Consider the following 11,698-nt stretch of genomic DNA (forward strand, 5'->3'; position numbering starts at 1 on the left):
GCACATGGACAGGGGTGGAAGGCTAATGGGAGAAAGTATCCCTTTGGCGGTATGAAAGATGCTTTTAGACATATAATAATTAACAATTCTCTGTTTTATTATGGGTGGGGAAAAATATAAGTGGAACATCAAACCATGATTTTACAGATGTTATTGCTTAGAATTATTAATTTACTTGTTTTATTTGACAGACACGTATACAGTGCTTTCTATGTGCCACACACTCTTCTAGCCACTTTTAAATATTAACTCATTTAATCCTCAGAAGAACACTACAAGGTAAATACTATTATTATCCCCGTTTCATGGCTGAGAAAACAGAAGCTCAGAGGAGTCAAGGGACTCGCCAGTCACATGGCTAGTAGGTAGTGGGGCTAAGTTTAAAAAGTGAGTGGATAACAAATCAACAGACTTTTTAAAGTTTCCATATTGGTGGTATTCCCACTGCCGAAGAGTGGGAAGCACTGAATTACAGAGACATAACTGGAATTTCACATTCAATTATTTCCCTGTGTAATTGTTTGTGAGGATTAATTTTAAATCACAGAAGGTCTTCATTCACATCTCCAGTCATATTCCAGCCGTCCTCCCATTTCCATTGCTTTCCCTGCCTGGTCTCAGCTGATGAGAACAAACCACTCATCCTCACTAGGTCTCTAGCTGAAGTTTCCTCTTTCATCTCCACTCAGCCTGCTCCCATGGCCAACTCCCTATGCCTGTCCCCACCTCCACCCTCCCAGCTCAAGTTGCTGCATTAGTTCACCGGCAAGGGCCACCACGTTTGCATTCTTAGCTCTGCTTGTAAATTCAAGTGATGACTGAATGCCTTCTATGTGTCAGACACTGTACTCAGTGCTAGAAAAAAGAGTAAAAGGGAAGGAAGGAGAAAGGAAAGAGGGAGGAAGTGAGAGAAGGGCATGGGTACTTTTCTATTGGTTAATTCTGATGGGGAGACAGTCCCCTTTTTCTGTAGTGTGGTCCTGTCCTGCCCCCTCTCACTCAGCTGCCTGCTGCCTAGCATCAGAAATGGCGTGCATCTCCAGCCCAAGGGCTAGGACTAGAAGCCAGGAGGGGACAGGAAAGCTGGTAATAGGGAACCTGAGGTAGAGAAGGGAGAATGTGGACATGTCGTGGGTTTGTTAACCAATGTCATAAAACAATATGTGTACTAACTGTTTCATGAGAACCTAGTTTGTTCTGTAAACCTTCATCTAAAGTACAAGAAAAAAAAAAGAAAAAGAAATGGTGTGCACCTCTCAGGCCTTGGGACACCCCCCAGCCCAGGTCACCCAGGAGATTAGCCCTTTGATCTGTGTGCTGCCTGCCCCTTGCCCACAGTTCCACCCCTGGATCCAGCTGGGGTGAGTGGGGCATGCTCCTGGGAGGAGAGGGGGGCAGACTAGGGAGCCCTAGAGCTTTGGGGAGAATGCCCCAGCCTCTCCAGGAGTGAGCGGGGATTAGGGCACACGGCACAGGAGCCGCTCCAGAAGCTTTCATCTCCCCACGTGGGTGGTGTGCTGTCTCCACCAATCTGTCTGCTGTGCCTCCTCCGCCTGCAGGCCTGCCCTCTGCCTGCCCCGCCCCCAAGTGGGTTTCAATCCTCTCCCACCCACCCATCATTCCATTCCCTCACCTGTAGCCTGCCCCTCCTCTCTGTGGCCTACCCCTCCTCTCCTTCTTAGCCCAGCTACTCCAGACCCTCCTTCTGAAAGCCCGCCCCAACTCCTCCTCACCTGGCACCCACAGACCCTCTCTCACCTTACAGTCCAGACAAAGAGTCAGTCCTCTTCGTGTCTAACCTTGGTCTCTCTTGCTGCACCCTGAGCCACATCCAGTATTAGGAAGGCACAGAGAGAAAGTACAGGCAACACACCATTTGACATCACTTTTCCAGACCTTTCCATCTCAACCCTGTTCCCCCATCTTACTCAAACACGCGTACCTCTCGTCCATCAGGCATCTACCAGCTACCAGCCACAGCAAGAGATGGAAAAGGGCTTCTGGCAGCTTGCGGGGCACACGAGGGTCCCTGCCCAGGCAGGTCACAGGCCCATTTCATTCCTCCAGGCAGCATTACTCATTCCTCAGAATGAAGATGGTCGGTAGAGGTGTGGGGTAGTTAGAAAGGGAGAAGAGGGTACCAGTTAGGAGCCACCAGTGTTAATGCACAAACACGCATAGCTTAGTGTGGCCACTCATGGCTCTCTGCTCCAAGTGCTATATGCCCATTAACTCATTTAATACTCACAGCAAGGTATGAGGAAGGCACTATTGCCATTCCCTTTTAACAGATTAGAAAATGGAGGCACAGAGAGGTTAAGTAATAGCCCACAGTCACACAGCTAATTGCCTGGAGCAGGAGCTGGATGCAGGCAACAAGGCTCACAGCTCTTACTGAGTAAATTTTCTACTTAACAACCCCTCACCTAAGGTCCCTGGGTGGCACAAATGGTTTGTACTCGGCTGGTAACCAAAAGGTTGGTGGTTCGAACCCAGCAGCGCTGCAGAAGAAACAGGCCTCTTCACCTACAAGATCTTTGAGAGCTTTGGAGGCCCTTTTCCAAGTTCCAAACTCCCCCTCTGGCTTTGTCCTCCTAGGAGTCTGAGAGACTGAAGCCCACCTGTGCCAGCTCCCTAGCTGCATGACCTCGAGGGAGTTTCTCCACCTCCCAGGCCTCAGCTCCTCACCCCTAAAATGGAGATAATAATACCTACTCTCATGCAGATTCAATGAGATCACCTGGGTAATCCTGCCTGGGTCTCAGAGTTGCCAGGACGCTCAAAATGGGATCAAGTGTGGGAATGTGTAAACTGTAAAGTGCTCACAAACTGGAGCAGTTCTTATCCGACATGTGTTTGTGCCAATGTCAAATATAGCTATGAGAGCAATTCCTACACAAGATGGTGCTGAGTGTGAGACAGAGCTTTCAACACTGGACAAAGGGTCCTATCTTAGCCTTCCAAAACCCTGATCTTCTACCAAGGCAGGAATGGAGGGAGGAGGGAGGTTCTACCATCAGGATTAATTCTGTTGTTGTTAGCTGCCGTTGATTTGGCCCACAACTCATGGGAACCCCATGCACAACAGGACAAAACGCTGCCCAAGTCCCATGACTGGTTGTGCTCTGTAGGGTTTTCATTGGCTAATTTTTGGAAGTAGATCACCAGGTCTTTCTTTCTAATCCATCTTAGACTGGAAGCACTTCAGCATCATAACTACAAAAGCCTGCACTGGGAGATGAGTGATAGCTGTGCATGAAGTACACTGCCTGGGAAGCCAGGTCTCTCACATCGAAGGCAAGAATTCTACCAGTGAGCCACCATTGCCCCCAGGATTAATTCCAAGTCCACTTATTCTTGGTCACACCCACTACTTCCCTCTTCCTTGAGGCTGGAACCAGTCAGAGGGCTCCTAGGATCCCCAGTTTCAGGTATTGGGAGCCCCCAAAATGAAAAAAAAAAAAAAACAACCCATTGCCGTCAAGTCAATTCCAACTCATAGCGACCCTATAGGACGAGGCAGAACTGCCCCACAGGGTTTCCAAGGAACGCCTCGTGGATTTGAGCTGCCAACCTTTTGGTTAGCAGCTGAGCTTTTAACCACTGCGCCACCAGGGCTCCTTTGTGAGCCCCAGCCCTGGCTTATTCTGGACAAGGCCCAGAGCATGTACAGCCACAGCTAGTCCATGACTTGGAGGTCAGGGAGGAAGTCAGGATGGTGAGAAGAGGGAGAGGCCTGGAACCTGATCCCGCCTACCCACCGGTCACTGAGTTTCTTTGGGCCTGTTTTTTTTTAAGGCTGCAGCCCAGCAGGCCACCTGGGCATAGGCAGGTCCCTGACACCCCCAGGGTTTCCTGTCCTGCTGATCTTCCTCACAACAGCCCTTAGTCCAGTGTCTCAGCTTGAACTCAGGGATGACCTGACAGTTCCTCCAGCTATAATTTTCCCCTCCATCTGCAGCCCTCCCTGCCACTGATGTCAGAGAGGAGACCAGTCTGGCAGGCTTCGATCTCCAGGATTCAGGGAGGGAGGGTGTGGGGCTAAGGGGGAGATGAACCAGATGTTGAAGAAGGTGGCAGGGCCTCAGCTGGCCCAGTCCTTCCCGCTCCCCACTGCTAAGGACCCTGTTTTCTCCTCAGAAGCTGAGTGATCTCACCCCCCTGAGGAGAGGCCAGAGGGAGTCTCATCACATGCCCTCTGGGCTGCTGAGGAGGGAGTCTCCCCAAAATATCAGTGGGAAACTGAGGCAGAAAGAGGTAGAAAAGGAGAGAGAACGAAGCACGGAAACCCTAGAGATGGGGAGAAAACGTGGGGAAGATACACATGCTTGCATATCAACATGCTCACGCACACACACGTACACACATACATTTCCATCTGCTGTCACTCATGTTTACTTATATTCACATTTACATATATTTTCTCACCCCCCCCGAGACCCAAGTCAATGCATACACAGTCACACACACTCAGAATTCAGACGCTGACACAGTCACTCTCACTCATTCACATTCGAGACAATCTCCCACAATCGTGTGCACTCAGATAACCATAACAGCACACACAACTCTACAAGGTCACAAACCCTCACTCACACACACATGGACACACACTCACACATCCATGCCTACACGCACAAGCACAGACACTCACACACCCACAGTCATTCATGCTCAGGTACATACATCCACTTACACGTCCTCACACACTGACACTTTCATGTGTACACACACTCGCATGCATGTACTCACACTCAGAGGCAGTCACACACACCGTCACACATCCTTAGGCTGCAAGGCCAAACCTACTCAGGCCCAGATCTGGCCAAACTCAGAGGGGGTGCTCCCCAGCCTTTCCAGCTCCCAATCCTCTGAGCATCCCTAGGGATGGTCTCCCGAGGGGCCTTCCCAGAGATGCCCAATGTGGAGTCCCTGCTGTAGCTCCTCAGCATCCCAGCTCCCATTCATCCAGCGGACACCCACCTTTGTCACCTAAAACTGGTCAGACCTACCCAGGCCTCACGGGGGAGGCTTCCCTTGACTTCCACATGGCTCAGCGGCAAAGGCCCTGCAGGAGCACCTGGGAGGTGCCTCATGCCTCAGTGTCCTCTTCTGTAAGAAGGATGTGGCCATCTCCTTCCATGCACTTTGTTGGATGTCATGAGGCTCCCATGTGACCAGGGAAGGGTATTGACAACTGGAAAACACTGTGTCCAACCAAGGGTTAGTCATGTCTTTCTCATTACCATCCCCTCCTCACGGTGTCCTTGGAAAGTCTAGTTCAGGAGGCTAAGGACCAGTCCACAGCCCCAGTGTCAAGGAAGGGCTCACCTCGGCCCTCCCAGCCTTGAGGGTCTAGCCAGACCAGTCACTGCTCAAGGCCCTTGCCCCTCAACATGAGTTTCCCCAAGACAGCCTGAGTCCAAGGTGCCAGATGCCTGGGGAGGAAGGAAAGGGGGTGGGAGCCTCTCCTCCAGAGGGGCTGGAAACCCTACTCCTGACTGGCAGGCACTAACAGAGATGCCTGGGCCCTTGCAGGGGAGACAAGGTCCTGCTCAGGCCCAGAGTCCTGGGGTGGGGGAGGGGGAAACTTGAGGGGTCCCTGATCCCCTGTTTCCCATCAGGCCATGGAGAAGCCCTGGGCTTGACCACTTTTCTCCTGGGAAAGAGAATGGAGATGGTACCACCTCCCATACGACCATGAAGTGGCCCTCTGGGTGGAAAAGGCCAGAAAAACGCAAACTGGGAAGAGCCTGGAGGAGGCCATGGGGTGTGGGAAGGCACTAGGGCTGCCTCTTCCCTCAGGCCCCTGGGAGCCGGGAGGGCACTGGCCAGGAGAAGGCCAGCCCAGCCCTAAGCTGGCTCAGCTCCTGCTTGGGAGGCTGCTAGGCGGAGGGAGTGGAAACCCAATCCCAGGCTCCGGGAGGGGAGGGTACAAATCACATTAAAGGGAAGGGAGGAAGAGAAGAAAGGAGAGGGAGACAAAGAGATTGATAGACATGGAAGAAGACACAGTGATAAAGAGAGGGAAAAGTCAAGACTCAGAGGGAGAGAACAGACCCAAGCAATGGGGACAGAAAGAGAAAGTAGAAAAGACAGAACCGTGTCAAGAGAGGGAGGAGAGAGGGATAAAGAGAGCAAGAGCCAGGAACAGAGGGAAAGAAGGGGTATGGTGAAAAAGAAAAGGAGAGAAAGGAAAGAGATAAACAGGAGCCAGAGTCAGAGAGCCAGGAAGGGAGCGAGGGCGAGTGGCTGTGCCCAGAGAGGTTGAGAGAGGCTCTAATTATTGAGGGCAGCGGGCGGCAGGAGCAGAGGGCAGCCTGTTTGAAGTCTGTGGTGAGAGCGCATCAAAGGGAGAGGAGGGGAGGCCAGCAGGGGAGAGACCAGAGGGGAGACAGGAGGGGCCACCCTCTGCTCATCCCACCTGGACCACACAATCGCTGCCTCCACCCCACCCCAGCCACCCAGCTGCTCCACCGCTGCTCAAGACTGGCCAGAGGTCTGGAGCAACCTGGTCATTGCAGAGGCCTGGGGCTCAGGCTCGGGCTCTAGCCCCACTCCCTTCTCAGCACCCCCAGGAGCATGGCAGGCTTCTGGCCTCAGGGACAGCCCTGACTTGGTTCCTGTAGCCACCATCTCCCATCTCCTGGAAAATGTGTCTTGATCGTGAGGTTGGCTCCGAACCTCTCTGGCTTTAGTATCTCAGCACTAGTTCTCATCATTTCCCTATTCTTGGATCTGGTAAACTCCAGCTCTCAAGATTCTGAACTTGCAGCCAGGCAGGGGATTCTAGCCTCTTTAGGCTACAGGGGAATGTCTCGGAGGACCCCAGTAATCCTCTGCCTCAGGTCAGCCAGCTGGATTCACTGATACCACCAGAGGATGGTTTCTCCAAAAAAGTTGTCTTTATGCCCTCCTTCCTCTGCCCATTCCAGAGTTCCACACCCTTCTAGACCAGAAAGTCCTTCAAGCTGCCTCTTATTTCAGATAGAGGCCAGCTGGCCTCTGCACAACAGCCCTGGAAGCACTTGGCCCATCTCCATGTCCTCTAGCCTTCTCATTCTCTGGGGGCCCCACATTTCTCTGATGTGTCCTTAAAGCTGCCACATCTCTGGCTGCTGCTCCTTGAACCCGTTCTCCCCAGCTGGACCTGAGACTGCAGCGAGGGGTGGTGCTTTCAGAAATGAGAGGCAGCATGAAGCAGAGAAGCCAGGCAGGCTTGAATAGGAAGCCTGATGTTATGGCCTCCTATATGGGTAATGCTGGGCACATTGTCTTTCTGAGCTTCAGTTTTCTTATCTGTAAAATGGGGGAAATAATCCCTACCTTGTAAGATTTGAACATAATAATGTATGTAAAGTGCCTAGCATCCAGCAGGTGCAGGAGGCTCCTATAACTGTCATGGAAAGCCAGTCCATCCAGAGTCCCATAAGGGAAGGTTTTCCCCCAGAGCAGAGTCCTCCTGCACCCAGGAATAGGGCTGGCACCTACAGAGGGACCGATGAATGATTCCACAGCCCACCCCAAACGTGTCCCCATGACGCACATGAATACCCTGGCATCTAACCTCCTTGAGTCTGACTGCACCTTCCATCTGCCTCCTCTCACCTGGGGTAGTGCACGAGGTGTATTTGTCCATGTTCACTCTGTTCTCAGGGCAGCTTTGCCATTATCAATTTCTCATCTTCCTCACACCACCTCACATATGTCAGGCTAATCTCTGTGACTCTGGGCCCGTCCACTGCTGACTAAAGTGTAGGGAAGCAGGAAGGAGCAGCCTTAGAGCCTCAGAGGGCCCACTCACTTTTCCCTGCCCCTAGGGGAGGTGTGAGCCTGCCGGTGAGATATGGGAGTACACACCTGCTCCTTCTGCACTCCTCACCTACCTGGGAGGAGATGCTGTCCTTCCCCTGCTTGGGATGAAGATGATAACAGGCCAGGGGGAAAGTCAGAGCAAGGAGCCAACCTCCCATGATGATCTATACCTTTGTGTGTAACTGACATATCACAAATGCTCAGACATTTATAGATTTTTTCATAACATGGTTTCTCTCCCTAGATCCAGATGATTGACAGCTGACCAAAAAAGCCAAGGTAATTGTGAAAAACTCATTCCCTATGCATAGCCTGTCTTCTAAAGGTTCCTCCAAGCTCCCAAAACTCTGCACCATAAATTCTTTCACACACTTATCCATCCACTCTCCCATTCACCTATCCATCTACCCATCCGTCTATCCTTCCATCCCTCATTCTTATCTTCCTTCCTTCCTTCAAAGCACCCATTCATCCATCTACCCAATAATTCATCTATTCAACCATTCACCCACATTTCCATTTACCTATTCATTCATCCATCCAAATACCACCCACTTACCCATCCACACACTCCACCTGTTCATTTATCCATCCATCCATCCATCCATCCATCCATCTATCCACCCACCAACCCACACATACATCCACCCACCCACTCACCTCAGCATTCACCCACTTCTATATTTTATCTACCCACGCACAACTATATGTTCATCTACATTTATTGATCCTTTCTTATATTCAGGGCACTGAGCCAGATCTCTAACCTCCGTGGCCTCTTCCAGTCATTGAGAAATAGTAGCCATTACTGAAAAAGTCATTGAGAAATTCCAGCTTCCTTCTTTGCAGCATACTCCTGTGGAAGGGATGGGGCCAGTGCCTCACTACCTCCACTGAAGACAAAACAAAAGGAGACAGGCCTCATCCCCAGCAGGGTGGCCTGCTACAGAATAACATTTTTATAAAAGAAAAATATGGAGGGGCCTTTAAAAACAAAGTAGATCCCCACCCATTTGGCAGGAAGAAGGGGGTTTCCATAAAGCACCCCCAAAAGCATGGGATGGACTGCAAAAACTGTCCCTGGAATGGGGCTGTGATTGCATAAGGATGGGGTGTGGCACAGGCAGCCACGTGACTCAGGGAGGGGCCAGGTCATCTTATCCACCTCCCACTGGCTCATCTCCATTCCAGAGTTTCCCAAGAGAGTAGATTCTTCAAGGGTATAGGGAACAGGGTGTTGGGGAGGCAGAGTCCTGGCCACAGGAATTATCCAAAGGGTCTCTCTTGACACTTAAGTGCAGGACCCTGGGTCCCATTCTTGACTCTACTGCTCATCAGCTATGACTTCAGGTAAACCCCCTAATTTCTCAGACCCTCAGTTTAACACCTCTGAAATGGGAATAGTAGTAATACCTAACCCTTCTGTTGTGAAAATCTGTAAGAGCAAACGTGAAAGGACTTCAAGCATCACTTCTGGTTTTACACAATACAAAGAAAGTGTTAAAAGTCACTGGCCACACTAATCACCGTCCCTGATGGAGGAGAAGCTACACGTAGCTCCTCAGAATGAACAACACAGACCCAATGTCATTCCCAATCTCCTCCACTGAGGTCGTTCCTTCTGGACCGGACCCCGTGCTGAAACAGACAGCTCTGGGCTGTGCTGAGCCCTCCCTGAGGAGAGCCCCCTCCCTCTACCTCTTCTGCCCTCCCCCAGGCACACGGGAGAGAGAGCTGCAGTCAACAGTGGGGAAGGGAGCGCAAGGACAGGGAATGAGACATCAAAGTCACAGGGGTACCAACAAAGATGTGGGCCAGCCAAGCACACGCTGGCATGCTGGAGACGTCAATGCCAAGGAGAGACCTGGCCCAGGCCAGCAGTGGAGGTGAGTGCCCCAAGATGCAATCCTGGAGGGGCTGTATGTGCTCCCACCACAGTGCTGGGACAGGACACACACACACACTCACTTCTGGGCTGGAAAGGCTGTGGTGAGGGCACCGCCCCTGGGCTCAGAGGTGTTGGTGCCAGCCGGGTGGGCTGGCACGAGGTGGGGAGAGGGCGGTGCGGGCAGCTAATCCCCCCAGCGTCTCGCAGACGCCCACAGAGACCAGGGTGAGCTCTTTGTCTGAGCACGGAGACGACAGAGGGGCGGCGGGCAGGCGGGCGGGCTCCTCTTTCTCTTCCCTGCCTCCCGCCCTGGGGCAGGTAGAAGCCTGCTGTCTGTGGGGATGGTCTGAGGGAGTGGGGGTGAGAGGATTAGGGGAGAGACAGGCGCTTAGATTTCTAGGGTTCCCTCCCTCAGGCCCAGAGGGCCTGCGGCTTTGGGGCGGGGGTCCCTGGGAGGGCAATGGGGCATGAACCTCGGTGGGAGCAGGCCTTGTTTGCAGTGGGAAGCTACATATTCACATACCCAGTCACACCGAGAATCCCAGTCCACACACACATGGGACCAGAGTCCAGAAGTCCACATTCACAAGGGTGTTTACTCACGGTCTCACACACAGAACCAACATCCAGGGGATAATTACACAACTCCACAAGATCACAGTTGTACTGTTTAAAACAGCTGTAGTAACTCGTCTACCATCGTACTCATAGGCAGCCCCCAGAAACAGGATGCAGTCACACGCTGTCCTCATCACCCACAAAGGGGCAACGCCATGGTCACGAGTAGGTCATCTCACATGCATAATGACCCACACCCCATAGGGTCCTTGCCCACAGGCCCCGTCACACAAGCGCTCAATCACTGTACACAAACGAGCTAAACACGCGTGCACTCTTACTTGGATCCCAGCACACATGTAGCGTGTTATTGTCTCTCTGTGTGCCCCCAACCCTCCCACTTTCTCCACACCTGAATGCCCAAAAGTGGTAGTCTCTGAGAAAGAACAGAAAGGCCACCCCCTTTCTGTTCCTTGAATTGTGCCCCCTGTCCATCCCTCCCTACTAAGAACAGATTCCCAGGCTCCTGGCCAGGATTGAGCCCCAGAGAAGGAGCCCCAGGTCTTGGACAGGGAGTGCTAGGCTGAGGTTGGGCCTGGGTAGGAGGGGGCAGGCAACAGGGTCTCCCCCAGGCCTGCCCTCCAATCCTGGGGGAGCCCTCAAGCTTGCAGGCACACATGCTGAGCACAGCAGTCCAGCAGCCATTGCCCTGGCTGGCATAGCCACTTTTGCCTCCTGCCCCAGAGACATGCAGGCCACACGTACCCCTTTTCCTCCCCCTGACCCCACTCCCTGCTCTGGATCCTGTCCGCCCTGTGCCCATGAGCCCAGTGTTGGCAAGCTTAGTCCTGCTGCGGCCAGCGCCTCCAAGGATAAAAGACCTCTGGCTCCTCCAGAAACCAGGCTAAATATACCCTCGCTAGCTTTCTTGTGCCTAACTGGAACCAGCTGGGTAAGACCCTGGGTGAGACCCACCCTTCCGCCTGCAGGACAAGACTGTTGGACACTGGACAGGCAGGTTGTCAGCAGATGGCTGCTTGGGAACATGCAGGTCAGGCCAATGGGACCCGCGAGTGAAGCCTCCAAACAGACGGGGGAGAAGCCATGGCCTCTCCTTCCCAGTAACCCCCAAAAGACAAAGATGCTCCCTAAAGGCAGGCCATGTGTGACCGAGCTTGGTACATGAAAAATGGACTACTTCTGAGCTGTAAGAGGGGTAAAATGGCACCGACCATGTAGGGTTGTTGTAAGCAGTAAATAAGCTACTGCGCCTGAAGTGCTGGGAAGGAACCCGGCCCACGGTAAGCGCTCAATAAACGTTGGTCTTGATTGTGAACATTCCGGGCGCCCCTCCCGCCTGGGGCTGACGCTGTCCTGAAGGTGCTGGGCTTGCACAATCTTGGACATACAGATGCAGGCCGAGGACTGGGGACACAG

Source organism: Elephas maximus, chromosome 19, assembly GCF_024166365.1.
Source record: "Elephas maximus indicus isolate mEleMax1 chromosome 19, mEleMax1 primary haplotype, whole genome shotgun sequence".
Taxonomy (NCBI): domain Eukaryota; kingdom Metazoa; phylum Chordata; class Mammalia; order Proboscidea; family Elephantidae; genus Elephas; species Elephas maximus.